Genomic DNA, 18,746 nt, shown 5'->3' with positions numbered 1-18,746 from the left:
TATACATATGTAACAAACCTGCACGTTATGCACATGTACCCTAGAACTTAAAGTATAATAAAAAAAATAAAATAAAATAAAAAAAAAAGAAAGTGAAAAAAAATAAATAAATAAATAAATAAATGAAGTTACTGCCCATCCTGGGCCTGGGATCTGTATCATCTCTCAGAACCCTGAGTGCTCGAGGTTCTCTTTTGTTTTCTAAATCTCACATCTTTTAAGGAAACAATTATTTCTCTATCTTTTGCTAGTTCCCTCACACTCTGCTGCCATTGCCAGCTATTAAAATATAAATTCCAATGCAACTTTCTGCTTTGAGTTGATCCTTTAGTTAAAAATAATTCATTACATGATGTTATCAACTCATGGTAAGTAAGTTACATGACGAACATCGGTGAAGGCATTTTTTTTTTCAAAACCATTTAAATGGGTTAAAATACTGTTAGTATCAGTCTAAACAATAGGTATATGAAGGAAACAGCAGGAACTAAATTCCTTTAGTGACTCAAAAATTCCTTATTCATTCCCCAATACAGTCCTGGGAAGTCAAGTATCCTCTCTCTGGGCATGATGCATCCGGTGGAAAATGCAATAAAAAGGATTTGTTGAAGACTTCAGCTTGTCAGCTACTGCACTTCCAACTTGTCATTGTTCAAGTAAAAAGTCAAAGACAAGTCTCAGTATATCACCTCAGCAGGATAGATGAACACTGCAATAATGCAAAGTATGAGAAGATGTTTAAAGCTACTTATGGAGTGTCTCTTCTGTTCCTATCACTAGAAGCAGGGCTCATTGGAAACAGGATTTTTGTTTGCTTTTACAACACTTTTTTTTTTGTAAATTTCTTTTACCTACTTATTAGATGTGTAGATCTATTGCCCACTGTATTATCTTTCTTAGTTACATGAAGTTGAATCATAATCATTTTAGCAAAATAAGTTATGGAGGTGGCACAAGAGTTTTGATTCTGCTCCTTTAGCAGAGTACATGATGTCATTAACTAGAGATACTCATCTTCTGTTAGATCCTAAGAGAAGGTAATCCAAAACAAAAGTAGGAAATCCCTACCCATGCCATAGCTCCAATTTCAGCTTTTGTTTTTTTCCATTAAATCAACTGAAGTATACAGTAGTAACAATTTAGAACAAAAGGAATATTGCTTTCAATCTTAGAGGGCTCCCTTTAACTTTGCAGACAAAGACACTGCGTAAATTAAATATGAAATAAAATGCAGAGCTCCGCACACATTTTCCATAGATAAAGTAATGAATGAGAGTTAGAACTTGGTGCTAACAGTATTTCTGTTTGGCTACAACACGGATTAAATTTGTTTTTGTGGTACTATTTTGAAACCAACCACCTTGTATCTCATTGTTTCATATTTTATTATGGTAAATTAGCTTTATTAACTATTTTCTAAGTTTGAAATAACTGGCAGAATACAAAAAACACTCAGAGCACAATCTTCTTGAAACTTGACAGCACGTAGCTCCTTTTTCTCTATCTTTCATTACACATTTTATTAATTATAAATATGTATATACAAGCAGCATGTAATATTTAATCAGATAGAAAATACTGGCATCAGATTAGAGATTCTATAGTGTTGAAACTATGTAAAATATATTTTATGGCAGGTAGTTAGCAATATTATTAATATACTTTGGTGATAAAGAGGGGAAAAAAGTTTTGCATAATATCATTTAAGCAACTGGTACCACATTGTTAAAAATGTTCTCAGAACACTTAATAAGAGTATATGCATTATATGAAATGTGATATACTGTGATAACGCCATGCTATATGTGATGGATAATTTTATGTGTCAAGCTGACTGGGCCAAAGTTTTTAGCCAAAATATTTGGTGAAATAGTATTTCTGGATATGTCTGTGAGAGTGATTTTGGATGACATTAACATTTGAATCAATAGATTAAGTAAAGCATATTGACCTCCTCAGTGTAAGTGGGCCTCATACAATCAGTGGAAGACCTGAATAGAATAAAGAAAGAATTATTTTTCCCTTCCTGACCATCTTCAGTCTTGGATATTGATCTTCTTTTGTCTTCAGTCTCAAACTTGGACTAGAAGCTTACACCATAACCTCCTGTGGTTCGCAGACCTTTGGACTTGTACTGAAACTATACCATATACTCTCCTGGGTCTGCAGCTTGTCTGCTCTGTCTCCACAATCACATAAGCCAGTTCCTTCTAGGAAATCATATATGCGTAATTTATATACATACACACACACATACCTCATTAGATATAATACAACACATATATTTTCATATGAATATAAATGTGTATATTTAAATATAATACTTTATATAATAGTATAATTATGTCTGTTTCTGGAGAACCCAGAATAATACACTATTTAACTTGAATTTTATATTACTTTCTGTACAATTTCTAAAAAATAAATTTAAACGTGTTTCATATTTTTACTAGCAGTTTTACTGATTTACAGTTTATCATTCTACGTAAAATTCAATATTAAGTCAATTATTTTTAGTCATTACCTAGAGATCAATTTCAAAAAGCCTCTCTTCTCCTCTATTAAATAAAAGCGATGCTAATGACATTCTGCCAGCTTCAAATTGACTGATTTATCACATCATTACACAGCCATCCTGCATCTGCACTTTGTTTGTGGAATGGTATAGCTTGACAATAACAAATCACTATGCCCTCTGTTGTTGAGAATGTTAGAAGAAAGGCAACTCACACACACAAAACAAAATGGTGCTGGAATGTTAAGATGCATTTGACTTCTGCATTAGCTATTCATCAGTCACACTTGTAATCATTTAGAACTTTTTTCATCTCCAAGATTTCAAAATCTGTCTTCTCACTCATTCCTCCTGAATCTACTCTGCTTTGATTCTATGATAGTGAAACTGGAGAGTTCCCTTATCTCCCTGGCAGGATGTGCTATAGGGGCATGGCTCACTCCTTTGGTCACCTCACTGCCCTGAGGCTCAAGCCTCTAGGGGGAGCATGTAGAGGGGCAGGTGCAGAGGCCCTGGAGAGTGCTTTGGGGCTCCAGCTCCACAGCACCATCTACAAGTGGGTTTCTATGACTCCTGAAGCCCAAGAGGGCATGTGTTACAGTGCGCTCTTTCAGCTTTGCTGTCTGCAGACGGCTTGTGTTAATTAGTTCAATAGACCTTCTGCCTTATCACAAGGGCAGGGGGACCGGTGTGACAGCCTGAGTTCTTGCCCAGTGTACTGGAATAATAGGATCACACTTGGGTTGGAAAGATGAGTGCAAGGTTTTATTGAGTGGTGGAGGTTGTTCTCAGCTAGATGGAGATGGATGGGGAGCTGGAAGCAGAGGATGGATAGGAAGGTGGTCTTCCCCTGGAATCCGGAAGCCCACTGGTCAGACTCTTCTCTGCCCCTGGCTGAACACCATTCTGTGTCCAGACATCCTTTCTCTTCTCTCTTTCTCTGCATTGCCACCCTGCCTCTCTGTTCCTCTGGTTGTTCAGCTGCTTGTGTCTGTGCCCACTAAGGTCTCGGGTTAATATGGGCACAGGATAGGGGGTGTAGCAGGAAAAAGGCAATTCTTTGGGCCTGCGAACAGCAATTTCTGACCTCATTTGGGGGCCAGGGGTCTTCAGGCTTGAGGGTGGGGTCTTTGCCAGGGAACCACCGTCTTCTACCCAGAATTTCCCTGTCTTCTGTCAGTATCAATAGGTAGACCTCAGAAATCAGTTCACCTATATAAAATACTTGGTTCTGATTGGTAGTGACCTCTGACTTTATATAAACAGATTTTTACATTCACAACCTATAAGTTGATCCTGTTGATTTACTCAAAATGCCAATGGTCAGAATAACTAGAACTCCTAAAAAAAGTTAGGAAACTCTGGCAAGCTCCTCATTTTCTGATGCAAATTGTAGGTTTGTAGCAAAAATTTTTTAAAAATCAAATAACTATCTTTTGTAGCTTCAGAGAAATACTTATTTTGCTTCTGTTTAATTTCCAGGTGCTGATATATACAAAATTCCCAGGGAAAGTAAATATCAAAATGTGGTATTTTCTTCAAATGACTGCAGTTACAGAAAGTATATGATTGCTTTTGGTTTCTGAAAGTCAGTATTCCATTAACTGAATCAAACTTGGATTTGGTAAGACTTTGTAAATGATACATTATTATCTCTATTTTTAACAATTAAATAAAGGAATACTCTGAAAATGTATATTGAAAAAAATCATTAAAGCACTCAATTATTTTATTATGGTAAATTAGCTTCATTAATTTGAAAATAGAGGTTAATATAGTTAGCATCCTTTTCTAAATGACTTGCTCAATCTACTTGGAATAATTTTCAACTGATTTTAAGAAACCAGTTGGGAACTGTTGAGCTGATGTTATAAAAATTGCACTTTTAAGAATTCACCAGTGTTAACTATTATTACTTAAAACATCAGTTTCAGGGTATTACTTTAATTACTAGGTATAGAATATTATAATAAAATCACTTTCTTTTCATTTTATGAATTTTTCTTATTATCTTCTAGGCATCTCCCTTAGTATTTAAACATTGTCTGAAAATATGCACAGTAATTTATAAAACTGTTGTTATGGGAACAAAAGTAGCTGATGTAAATTATTCATAGAGTGTCCTCGAGTATAAAAATCAGGTAGTTCTCAACCACATTTGTTAAAATGTATCATAGTTTCCATTTCTGTCACTTATTTGCTCTTGTTAAAAAGTAATCCTAATGAAAGACAAGTTTCTACAGCAACTTTAGTAATACATACACACATGTATACACATATAAACGTACATATTATAACTAAACAACAGATGTAGATTTATTGACAGATGATTATATGATTGTGGACTGACAGACAAAACATGTATGCTCCAGTGCGCAATAACTTTGAAATTTGTCCATTCAGCTTATATAATCACAACACTCATTATCTAATGTAACAGACACCATTATTAAAATATCATTGGTGGAGACATTGCTGTTGCTATTCAGAGCCTGTGGTGTGGCTCTGCAGGACCAGGACCTTAAAGATAGCCACAATGGCAGAAAACGATGATAATGGAAAAAAAAAGAGGCTGCCCTTAAGGCCAAAATCTGTCATCAAATTTAGCATTATTTTGGAGATTCAGTATTCCATGGGACACATTCTTATAGAAACAGATCAAGCTGGATGAAGGCTGGGTAATTTTGGAGATGAGATAGTTCAACAGGTTGAACCATCTAACAGTGGTCTTTGAATCATTGAGCAAATCCAAGGCAGAACTCATGGAAATCAGTGAAGATAAAACTAAAATCAGAAGGTCTCAAAGCAATCCCTTCGGTGAAGTGACTGATGAGTATAAAAATGATGTAAAAACAACAAAAACAGATCTGTTTGTATTAAAGGCTTCCCAACTGATGCAACTCTTGATGACATAAAAGAACGGTTAGAAGACAAAGGTTAAGCACTAAATATTCAGATGGGAAGAACATTGCATAACTCACTTAAGAGATTGAATTTTGCTGTGTTTGATAGCATTGAATCTGCTAAAAAGTTTGTAGATACCTTTGAACAGAAGCACAAAAACACAGACTTGCTAATACTTTTCAAGGAAGATTACTCTGAAAAAAAAAAAAAGAAGTAGAAAGAAAACAAATAAAGTGTAAGCTAAATTAAGAGCTAAATGAGGAAGATGCTGAAATGAAATCTCTAGAAGACACGATTGGATGCTTGCTGAAATTTTCAGATGACTTAGATGATCAGACCTATAGAGAAGATTTACACATGCTTTTCTCAAATCATAGTGAAATAAAATGGATACACTTTGTCAGAGGAGTAAAAGAGGGGATAATTCTATTTAAAGAAAAAGCCAAGGAAACATTGGGTAAAGCCAAAGATGCAAATAATGGTAACCTACGAATAAGGAACAAAGACGTGAGATGAAAAGTACTAGAAGGAGAGTTGAAAAAAGAAGCATTGAAAAAAAAGTATAGAAGACCAACAAGAATCCCTAAACAAACGGAGGTCAAAAGGTCGCAGATTTAAAGGTAAAGGAAAGCATAATAAAGCTTCACAGCCTGGGTCTGCTAAAAGAATATTACACTTTCTGAGCAAGTAAAGGAAATTTGCTAGTGACAATGAAAATGGAGCAACGGGACCTGTGAAAAGAGCAAGGGAAGAAACAAAAAGACAGAAAAGAGAAAATGGTGATGGAGACTAGTAGTTTAGTAAACCAAATTTTTATTTGTTTTAAATAGGTTTTAAACAGCTTTTCTTTTGAAGACCTTTTAAAAAGAAAACCGAATCGGGTCCACTTCAATATCCACCTGTGAGAAGGGAAAATATTTTTTGCCATTTAACTCGTCTTTTTCTTTCTGTTATCCAGATTAGGAATATTTTTTGAATGTGTAGTTCAGTTTGTGTTATTTCAGGTGATTCAAATATCAAAAGGAAGATTCTTCTTAAGTTGCCTTCATAATATGAGAATGTATTAGTACAAACTAATAAAATATATACTATATAAAACTAATATATGAAAAGAGCAAAAAAAAAAAACCCTCATTTGTTGTTAAGGAACTACATAAATCAAATTTTGCGAACACTAACAAAATTAATATTATCTTTATTGAAAAATAAGGCTTGTGAAAGCAAATTCTAATGCAACCTTAAAATGCATGACTGCTGACCTGTCTCCAAGAATATGCTCTTCTCAATATTTCTTGAAATATCTCTGTGTTGATAATGCTACATAATGTTAATCTGAAATAAGTTACAATCTCCATAATGATACTGAGACTCACAGCACAAGCAGATCAGAGAAATTACTCCAACAAAAATAGTCTCATATATTTTTTAGTTTTCTTTCTTTAAATCTTACCCCATACTATTTAAATTTATCTTGTTCATTCTCTTCTGTCCCATTCTCCATAAAAATACATTAATGTATTCATTCTTTACTCTTGAACAGGAATTTGACTGCATACTCACCAAGCTGACATCATGCCTCTTCCACATCATGCCTCTTCCTCCATGACAGAAGGATTTATAAGATTGGGTTATTTGTTTTATTTGTTACTCTATCTGTTTGTTATTCTGTTTGATATTCATCAACTATCTCAAGCAGAATAAGTATAGTCAAAAATCTCAATCACACTGTTAGTTTTTAAATTGCTTTTTAATCTTACGGATATGGGAAATAGAACATTTGCCTAATATAGGACTATTAATTAAAGAATGCTGATGTAAATTGGTTGTCAGTAACATGTATTCATGCTACTTGAAACAGAATCCTTACGACCTCCACCAACACTTTATTTAATTTTATAAGCCAAGATACTGAAATAATAAAAATGAGGACGAGGAAGTAAAAGCCAGCACCATGTAACAAAAAAGCAAATTTTCTAACACAGTTCTAAGAATTTTGAGGATATAGACATGTATCCTCATTAGGCTTCATCACTTATGTTTGGTATAGACAGTGATAAGATATAAAAATATGTGTCAGAGGTGTTAATACTTCATTATACGTTGCTAAATATGTTTCGCTTCCTGTATATGTTCTTTTAATATGTATTCAAAATGGGCCCTTTTGAGGTATTTATTTCTTAATTAATAAAGACAAACATCACATTTCCCTTCCTAGCTATTTCTATGTATGAAAAATAAATGTCATGCTTCACCAAAGTGAAGAACTTCCCAAAGTGCCTGTACCTTGATTAATTCTACAATATGCCAAGAGATGCACCACAGAAAACTGTAAAATTAATGTCTGAGGTTGATTTAAACAAAGTTAAGTTTTCTTTAATTCTTGACTTTTAAGAAAGCAAGTTTTATATGGTAGGATACATTTTGAATTAAAGTAGGGAGGCATTATGTACAGCTTTGTTCAAGAAAACCCCTCACATTTGACGTTTTCTGACTTTACTTTGAAAAATATTTCTCTACATCTTTTTTATCTTTAATATGTCTCCTTTGAACTTTTGTATGAGAATATGAAGTGTTATATAATGAATGATTAATTTATTTAACATATTTTTCATTTTGTACACACTACTGGTCATGCACACTGCAAGTTTCTAGAAATACAGACATGCATGAAAGTGTTCCTGCTGCTGAGAGCTTGTATTCCAGTAGAGGAGAAAGTCAGGAAGTCAGGTAAATACACAATTATACACAGTGGTATGTGTTACACTACAGCTTGAAAGTGGGATCCCTGAACACCTGGGAAAGTGTTTCACCAGACAGGTATATGCCGGTCAACAAAGGCTTCTCTGAGAGGTGACATGAAGATGAACTTAAAATAATAGGTAAGGATTACCTATGGGATGTGGAAGAGGTGATGGCAAAGAGGATAAAACAATTCCTAGGCCAAAAGAGTAGCAAAGACTGAGCCCAGAAGTGAGCTAGTCTGCCCTAGAGAGTAAATCTCATATGCAGTAGCTCATAAAAGCGGGAAATTCTTGGTCCACAAGGTGAAGATACTGAGATGAGAGATACAAGCCAGGGCCTTATCTCCAAGAGCCCAGAGCACAAAACTAGACCAGTAGAATGGATCAGAGGGCTGTTGAGAACCAGTGAAGGTGCTTAAAGAGAGGATAACAAGATGATATGTACGTTTTAGGAAAGTCGCTCTAGAAGTCCGTTTGGAAAACGGATTTGTAAGATCATGGCTAAAAAAAAGTGGGATAGGTTTGATGTGGCAGGGATTCAAGTAAGAGATAAGGGGACACCCCAATGAAGTCAGAGACAGTCTTTATACTAGTTAGATATATGCTGTTAAATGTATAACATAGCTAGGATATAAAAATTTGTAGGTAAAATATGTGTTATTTTTTCACATATAGGAATAATTTTTAAAGTCCATTTATAAAAGAAAGTGTTTTCCTCTTTTGACATGTTTTTATGTCATTTGGTTAATTTTAGTTTTGAAAACCTTATTCATAAAAATGAAAGGAAGCATGCAAAATAGAAATGCAATGGGGCCAGGCGCGGTGGCTCACTCGTGTAATCCCAGCATTTTGGGAGACAGAGACGGGACCATCACAAGGTCTGGAGATCGAGACCATCCTGCCTAACATGGTGAAACCCCATCTCTATTAAAAATAGAAAAAAATTAGCCAGGCATGGTGGAGGGTGCCTGTAGTCCCAGCTACTCAGGAGGCTAAGGCAGGAAAATGGTGTGAACCCAGGAGGCGGAGCTTGCAGTGAGTCGAGACAGTGCCACTGCACTCCAGCCTGGGAAACAGAGCGAGACTCCATCTCAAAAAAAAAAAAAAAGAAAAAAGAAAAAAGAAAAGCAACACAATATGTAATATTATACAATGTCATGATTCTATAACTGGAATATTAAATTGAAATATTGCCTTACACTAATCAAAATTAACATTGTAAAAGCATATTCTTCCCACGGAAGGCTTTTAAATACTTCCTTTTATAGTAATACTATTAAGTATTCCCTTGTAAAGTAAATTGGAATATTTTAAAGTCTACAATAGATTGCGTTTTACAAATTTGCTGTTTTGTTCTTTCCATTGTACACTCTAAAATACAAAATGGGCTTCCAAAACCTTTTGTTTAAAAAATACTAGAATTTAATTATATGGAAATTACACCCCTCACACACATACATACACTGTCAATAAAATTCTACTGAATAATTTATTCAACTGACCCTCTATTGATACATAGTTTATTTCTAATGTTTGCTTTTAAGGACAATGGTGCAAAATATTTCATTGTCCCACAAGCATTTGCGTACATATAAGATTATATATATAGGAAGTATATGGATGGCTAAATCTAATAATATATGTTTTTTAATTTTAATTTTGATAGATATTACCAAAATGTCCTTCAATTGTACCTATTTATTCTACCATCTACACAAGCTGAGAATGCCTGCTCCCCAACAACCTCACCAATATGTAGTATTACCAAATATTTTCATCTTTTTAATATGACAGGTGAAAAATATTGTTCTGACATTCATTGTTGGATTATGGAAGAGGTTGAACAACTTTTTCAGGACCATCATAATCATCACTACTTCATAATACCCAGGCTGAGAAGATGACACAGCGCTAAAATGCAGTCTACATTTTCCCAAGCTGTGCATTGTCATGGGAGCTTTAGCTACTGGCAAAGGGAGGCTTTGTTCTAATTCACAGCAGGGTATCACAATAGTTAGTGGGGGGCGCTAATTTGCTTACATATTATTGACTGATATATATGAAATTGTTCAAATTTGTTTTATTAGTCTGCTTTTCTAAATGTTAAGCATATTTATCTTTTGTAATGTGAGCTGAAAATAAATTTCATATTTTGTTTGCTTGTTTTATTTAAAATTATGGTACTACTTCCATCATCTAAAAGTTTTAAATTTTCATGTGTAAAAATGTGTCACCTTTTCCTTTTTGACTACTGTTAACGCTTATAAAGATATTCCCCTCTCTAACATTAGGAAATACTCACCCATATTTCTGTTTCTATTTTCACATTTACATTTGTATGCTAAAAATTTGATCTGTCTGGAATACGTTTTGATGTAGGAGCAAACTAGAAATGATTTTTATTTTATTTCCAAATAACTAGTCATTTTCTCCCTCATTTAAGTGTCATTTTAGCATTATCTCTAATATCTATAGACATCTATTTCTGGATTATTTTTTCTATTCTTGTTATTTGTCCAACTGTAGTAAATTGTTTTATAATTCTACATTTATAATAGGATTTAAAGTATAGGAGAATGAATTCTATGTTTTTTTTTTTCAGGATTGTCTGATCTTAAATGTTTACTGTTATAGAGAACCTTTTGTGCTAAATAAAAAGAAAATCTAGCTGTCATTTTAACTGATCTAATATTACTTTGGAGATTAAAAATGATTTCCATGTGAATGGAAATACTGAAAAACTAATAGGCAGAGGAGATTATTTTTTGTAAATACATTATAAAAAACTGGAGCCGAGAATTCCAAAATGTAGATTCAGCTTACAGAAGAGTTTGAGCAAAATGAGATAATGCTTTAGTCCTACAACTTAATGCATTACAGGAGCTTTGCTCTTTTATGAATCCTGGTCTTGTTTAATAGCCAGTTTCAGTTGCCCTAATTGCACTTATCCTTAAAGGTCCTGCATGATCTCCCTGATACTGTTTAACAAATGTAGTGTGCTGGTGACTTGACCGGGCTACTGAAGTCAGACTTCCTTTTATCCCAATAGGTTGAACTATCTGTAGCAGATTTATTTTACAAAGCCATATCCTACAGACATGTGACTAAGTGTATATGTCATCCTCATACTCTGATATTTTGATGCCTAGATTTTATCTCATCCTGCAGATTATCTGAAATCCTATCTCCAATATTTTCCTGGCAATGACAACTATCTGCTGCTAAGCTGAGCCTTACAATTAGAAATTTAACATATTCTAGATGCTGAACAAGATAAAAAAAATAAATGCAAGACATAACCCTCATAAGCAATTAAAAAATTATACTAAGGCACTTTTTATTTTCACGAAATACCAACTTCTGACACCTCTATTATACCCATGCTACAACTCAGCTCTAGCTACTGAAACAATTTATATCACTGATATTAAATCATACTCCTTATATTACTATTAGTATATTTTTAGTATTAGTATTAGTACAATTAACAAGTAAGTTAAAAATTAAGAAACAGAAATTTATCTTGGCTGGGTGCGGTGGCCTATGCCTGTAATTCCAGTATTTTGAGAGGCTGAGGTGTGTGGACCACATCGCTTGAGGTCAGGAGTTCAAAACCAGCCTGACCAACATCATGAAACCTCGTCTCTACTAAAAATACAAAAGTAGCCGGGCGTGGTGGCACGTGCTTGTAATTCCAGCTACTCGAGAGGCTGAGGCAAGAGAATTGCTTGAACATGGGAGGCAGAGGTTGCAGTAAGCCAAGATTGTGCCATTGCACCTCCAGCCTGGGCAATAGAGTGAGACTCCCTGTCAAAAAAAAAAAAAAAGTTTCTGAAGTTGAAGATTTAATTATGCTAAATGGAAACAATTTGAAAAGGAAAGTTATTACCAGCACTGCCTGTTCATCTTTCCTTCCCTCCCTCCTCTAATCAACTCTCCTCAATCTGTTTCCATATCCATTTCCTACTTGCCACTAATTCCTAAGACACTTGCATTGTGCTCTATGGAACTCAGAGTCATGACTTATGTCTTCAACCTCATCTTTAGACATTTTCTTTACCTTCTGGTATATTGATTGCTCAAAACCAAACTGTTTCTTGAGTACAACAAAACACAACCTGTAAAAATGCTTTTCACCCATATTTCTTTCTAGTTTCTGCAGTACTTCTCTGGTCCCCTTTATAGCAAAAGTCCTTAGAAGAGTTGTCTATAGAATTTTGATTTCAAATTTTGGTTTCAAATACATTTGTTTTCTTTTTATCTTAAATTCATATTCCGTGGGATTTTTCATGGAAAAAACCTCAGCATTTCATGGAAAATTTTTTTGTAAGTGTCAATATTTGACCCATTTTTACCATTTGACAATGTTGATTCTCTTCATCTTGTTATTCTTATTTTGTCCAACTCTACCAGCAAGTAGTTTTAAGTTAAAATCCTTTTGTTGATTACTCCTCATTTTCATAATTTAAAATGTTTGGCATGTTCAAAGTTTTGTGTTCAGAATGGTCATACGTTCATTTATCTGTTTGTTTTGTGGTCTTTCTGTACTCCTTCTCTTAGTGATCTTATCTGGCCTCTGGTTTTAATCTCTGCAATCATGGCTTTCAGATTTGTATTTCCGGCCTAAACCTCTCTTCTTCAAATCCAGTTTCACATATCCAACTACCTGTTATATTACTATTTCACGTCTTTTCTGAAATGTTCAACTTTGATTTTAAATATAGAAGGTACATGTGCAGATTTGTTGCATGGGAATATTGTGTGATTCTGAACTTTGGAGTATGAATCCCTTCACCTAGGTACTTAGCACAGTACCCAACAGGTAGTTTATGAACCCACTCCCCAATCCTCTAGTAGTCCACAGCATCTATTGATTCCAGATTTAAGTCCATGTGTGCTCAGTGTTTAGCTCCCTCTTATAAGTGAGAACATACAATATTTGGCTTTTTGTTTCTGTATTAATTTGCTTAGGATTTTTACCTCCAGCTCCATCTGCAAAGTTTCTGCAAAGAACATGATTTTATTCTTTTGTATGGCTGCATAGTATTGCGTGATGCATATATACCACATTTTCTGTATCCAATATTGATGGGCACCTGGGTTGTCTCCATGCCTTTGCTATTGTGAATAGTGCAGCAATATACCTCTGAGTGCAGATGTCTTTTTGGTAGAAGGATTTATTTTATTTGGGGTATATACCCAGTAATGAGACCACTAGGTCAAACAGTAACTCTATTTTAAGGTACTTGATTAATATCTAGGCTGCTCTCTGCAGTGGCTGGACTAATTTAAATCCCCATCAACAGTGTATAAGCAATTCCTTTCCTCCACAGGCTTGACAGCATCTGCTGTTTTTTGACTTTTTTAATAATAGCCATTCTGACTGGTGTGAGATAGTATCTCATTATAACTTATATTTTCATGTCTCTGATATTTAGTGATGCTGAGCATTCTTTCATACAGTTACTGGCAACTTTTATGTCTTATTTTGTGAAGTACCTGTTCATGTCCTTTTTCCATTTTAATGCAGTTATTTGGATTCTGCTTGTGGATTTGCCTAAGTTCTCTATAGATTCTAGATATTAGGCCATTTTCAGATGCATGGTTTGCCAATATCTTCTCCCATTCTATAGGTTGTCTGTTTGCTCTGTCGATGGTTTCTTTTGCTGTGCAGATGCTCTTTAGTTTATTGAAGTCCCCCTTATCTAATTTTTAATTTTTGTTGCAGTTTCTTTTGGGTACGTAGCCAAATATTATTTGACGAGGCCCATGTCAAGAACAGTATTTCCTAGTCTGTCTTCTAGGATTTTTTGTAGTTTGAGGTCTTACATTTAATCTTTAACACATTTTGAGTTAATTGTTGTAGGTAGTGAAAGTAGGAGTCTACCTTCATTATCTTGAATATAGCTAGTCAGTTATCCCATCACCATTTATTGAAGATGAAGTCCTTACCCCATTATTTATTTTTGTCAGCCTTGTCAAAGATCAGATGGTTTTTGGTGTGAGGCTTTACTCCTGAGTTTTCTGTTCTGTTCTGTTGGTCTATATGTCTGTTCTTGTACTATATACTACTATTTTCTAGTCTTAAAATAAGTTTCAAAGTTACATGTCCCAAACAGAATTCTGAATGCACACGGCTGCTATCCTGGTCTTCCTGCAGTCTCTCCTGTAGTCTCTCCTGTCTCAATAAGTTCCAAGCGTGTTCTTATATTTACTTACATGTAAGCCGCTGCTATAACTTTTTATTCTTCTCATTCCTTCATGTATTAGTCCATTTTAAGCAATTTATGAAGAAAAAAGAGTTAATTGATGCATGGTCATGCATTGCTGTGGAAGCCCCAGGAAACTTAGAATCATGGCAGAAGAGGAAGCAAGCATCTTCTTCACAAGGTGACAGGAGAGAGAATATCAGGGGAACTGCCACACTTTAAAATCATCAGCTGTCATGAGAACTCACTCACTATCATGAAAACAGCATGGGGGAAACCTCTTCTGTGACCCAATTGCTTTCCACCAAGTTCCTCCTCCAATACATAGGGAATATAATTCACGATGAGATTGAGTGGGGACACAGCAAATTCGTATCATTCCATCCCTGACCGCTCCCAAATTTCATGTCCTTTTCACATTTCAAAACCAATCATGCCTTCCTCCAAATCCCCAGTTTTAACTCATTCCATCAATAACCTAAAAGTACAAGTCCAAAGTCTCATCTGAGACAAGGCAAGTCCCTTCTGATGAGCCCGTAAAATCAAAAACAAGTTAGTTACTTTCAAGAAAAAATGGGGGTACAAGCTTTGGGTAAGTATTTCCATTCCAAATGGAAGAAATTTGGTATATCTCTGATCCTAGAAAAAACTCTCTATGGTAAGTTCTCTATGGTAAACAATCAATAATATTTCATAAATAAATAGAAAATGATTTATCTTTTGGAATGATTGAAAGAGAGTTATATTTTTAAATGTATTGATTTTGGAATATTTCATTTGTAAAATTTCAAAACTTGTATTTAAGTAAAAATCAGTATAACACTGGTAAGGATACATTGTAGAGTGCAAATGTGAAATTGAGTTTTCTATATTTCACCTAACTTTGTTAGAGTGAATGGAGTCATTTATTTTGTAAAAGCATAATTCTGATTTAATGACAGCATATCTATTATTTCTGATGTGATGCAATAATTCATAGAACAAATTTATCAGAGGTTGTGGCTGCTGAATGTATTACACTGAAGATCAGAGACATGGTTGAGGCTTGCAGAGAGTTACATCTAGTGGGAGTTGTAATAAAGATCATGGTTTATTTCAACTTGACTTCAGTGTCACATATACAAAATATTTTTCAAAAGACCAAGGAAAAGCAAATGTATGCAAGGTGTAATTGATCAAAACTAAAATATGCATTTGATCTAAGTTGAACCAAATATTACTGACCTAAACCTCTTAGCAGAACTGTGAAGCCTGGTCATAGGAAACTACACAAACTTTGTGATTTTTCTTATAAGAATTTAATATGTATATTAATAAAGTAATAAAGGGGAATTCATAATGGATAAAGAAAATCAAATGTGTACAATAAAGATATAAAATATTGGTATCAGCATTTTTATTTTAAAGAATGTCATGATTCTTAATTTCTGCATTTTACTAATTTGATGACTGGCAAGTAGTTATCATCTAGCCAAAAGGCTAATTTAATTTTTTGGATCTGAATGTCCCCATGGTGATAACTATTTCAACATTGGCTCATGTTTAGTTCTCTGCTCATAATTAATCTTATACTGACAATTTTTACATAATGTAAATCTATTTCTCGCTTTTAGTAATTGCATATCTAATTTACTGTGAAAATAAGCCAATATTGCATCTGCTAAAGTAACTAAAAAGTAAAACTGTAAACCTCATCAACTAATGATTTTTATCATTTAGCTTTACTTTTTTTAACTTTTGGAACTTTGCAAATATAGTTACTTTTAGCCAAAACTTTGAATTACATCTTTAGTTTGCATGAGTAATTATGCCTTGGCATGAAAGAATAGAATATTTTATTTTATGTGCCAAGATTTTCTTGTTGGTGGTTATGTAAAGAAAGCAGTCCAATAACCACCACTGATAGAACACATTATACTTAAATAAAGTTGATTTTTTTTTAGCTGAAACCCAAGGGACAAATATGGAAGAGTAGAAAATATTTTGAACAGCAGTGAAGTTGTAAAATACGCTTGAAGAAATGCTTACTCCATTATAGTTGTTTTTTCATTTAGTTGTAAACCACCCACTTTATGGAGAATTATATTGAATATAATGCTGACTTCTGGTCGTGTCCGCATAAGATGCAATAGGTTTGTGCAGTGAAATTAAGGGATCACTGACAAACCACAGGGACTCATGGACAGGTAAAACCCAGCTCATTAAAAAAAAATACTTTAGCTTTGCATGACACTTTTAACTTTTCAGAAAATTTTCATATCAACTATTGTATTTGTCTTTCTTAACTCTGGTGGTTCATCAAGTATTAGAATTAAAGAAAAGCTCAGTTTCCTAAAAACTTGTCTCCCCACAAATTCTCACTCATATAATATATGTTAAATTATGCTAATGACTAGGGTTCACTGGCATTAGTATCACCACTCTCAAATTTGGGACAAAATCAGGATCCATTTACTTCATAGCTATTGCAAAATGCAAAATTATGTTTTGCATTTATTTTCTGTACACTCTATAATCTAAATATAATTTTAAATTTCTTAATTTTTTCTTTGTTTTTTAATCTGGCTATAACATCTCCGTCCTAATTTGCATCCTTTGTTGATTTTACAGTGTGACTACTTGATTTCCAGATCTTCCTAGCACTCTAAGTTTGTTTTTACTAAAGCATAATTGTTAATATAAGATTGTTTCTCACCAGATAGAAAAGCACATTTATTTGTTAAGGGCATTCTATCACTAAATTTTCCTGCTAGAACACTTAGTCAAATTCCCAAGGTCCATGAGTAGTATCAATGACACTGACATCAAAAATTTGTGTCCTTTCTAGGTGTAATACTCATGATTTCCTAAACTGGGAGCATCAATTTTCTTATCTTTTTGTGAAAACCTATAATTTTCCCATTGTTTCTTGATGAGAATACATGGTAGTGATTATTGAACCCTAGGCAATCAACAAGATACTTCTTTTACCTGCATGCCTTAAAAGATTTATATGACATATCATGGGCTTAGAACTGCAATAAATATTTTCCAGTGGTTAAGCAACAGTTTTCCCTAAGTTTCCCAAGTATTGCTTAAATTTGAGTTAATATTTCTACTTAAGCAAATTCTTGTGTGTGTGTGTTTTTTCTTACTTTATTGTCTCCAAATAGGCTTTATAAAAGTTTAAATGTCATGGAAAGTGCAAATTTCTGAATGAATCCCAGTTTGAAATGGGATGTCAGACTTACCTGTCATGTACTTAATTTTTATGCTTGAAATGAAACTAATAGATCCTTATTTCTGATGTTATGTAAATGGTTCAGAAGGAATAGAGATTAAAATACCACACCAAATTCATCATCTTTCTATTTTAGGTGTTGGTAAGTAAAAAAAAAAAAAAAAAAAAGTATATTTTCTTAAATCATGGGAAGGCATTCATTCCGCTGCTTGGTCAAATTTTTGTTTTGATGTTTTATTTCTATGTGAACCTCAGCCAAAATTTTTGTCACAAGTCAGCAATTAGGGTTTTGCAAAGACATTTTGCGGTTTACTCATAAAGTGTAAAGATAAACTTCTGAGGGAGGAATCAAAGTTATCACTTTAAAAATTAACTATATTCCATTGCAACATATATCGCCTTCAGAATTATGTTCCATTATTTTCTCACCATAGGAAATATTATCCTATAGTCTAATGGCACAAGACAGGAAAGTCACAAACCTTAGATTTTTACAATATATTTCTTCCACTGCAACAAAAAATGGGACATGTACAGGTAACATGTATTATATAAATAGGTTTTAATGAATGTGAATAAGCTAAGTAGCATAAATCCTACATCTAAAAACTAACATATAATTATAAAGAAACAATTTCAACTCTTTGATCACATTTTCTTTTCCATATTTGAAGTACGAGTATAACGCGTTTTTATTAATTCAGATGAACTCCTGCTCATATTTATCATACCTGTTGAGCAGACTTACTGAAACTTATTATAAAAATTCCTTAGCTGCAGATTATATTATTTAAAAGCGTATTGTTCATTAAAATATCCCCAACTGTCAAAATACCAGATATTTCAATTTTTTAAAATTAAAAACCTATACTAATATAATGGATACTGAGTGATATATTTCATAACTCTTTTAACAGAACTATACATTTATATTTAGGTGGACTGTTCTAGAGTGTCTCTTTCACAATAAAATCCCGTGTATATTAAAGTATGTAATCAAACAATACTTGTTGACAACTTTAGTAATTACAGTCATGGCAATGTTTTAACATTTTACATCACTATTTTTAAACCTAAGTATCTTGATTTATTATAATAATTACTGACCTCATAGAAGGGCATGCTGTAACTTCTTAAGTATTTAGTCACTATTATAA

The 18,746-nt window shown here is 33.7% G+C and overlaps 1 pseudogene; it reads left to right on the top strand.

Moving 5' to 3' along the window:
* Positions 1–5,051: 5,051 nt before the first annotated feature.
* Positions 5,052–6,212, top strand: LOC105513693 (annotated as a pseudogene).
* Positions 6,213–18,746: the final 12,534 nt, after the last annotated feature.

Source organism: Colobus angolensis, unplaced genomic scaffold, assembly GCF_000951035.1.
Source record: "Colobus angolensis palliatus isolate OR3802 unplaced genomic scaffold, Cang.pa_1.0 Scaffold234, whole genome shotgun sequence".
Taxonomy (NCBI): domain Eukaryota; kingdom Metazoa; phylum Chordata; class Mammalia; order Primates; family Cercopithecidae; genus Colobus; species Colobus angolensis.
The sequence above is the reverse complement of the archived record's forward strand: the minus strand, read 5'-3'. Positions and strand labels throughout refer to the sequence as shown.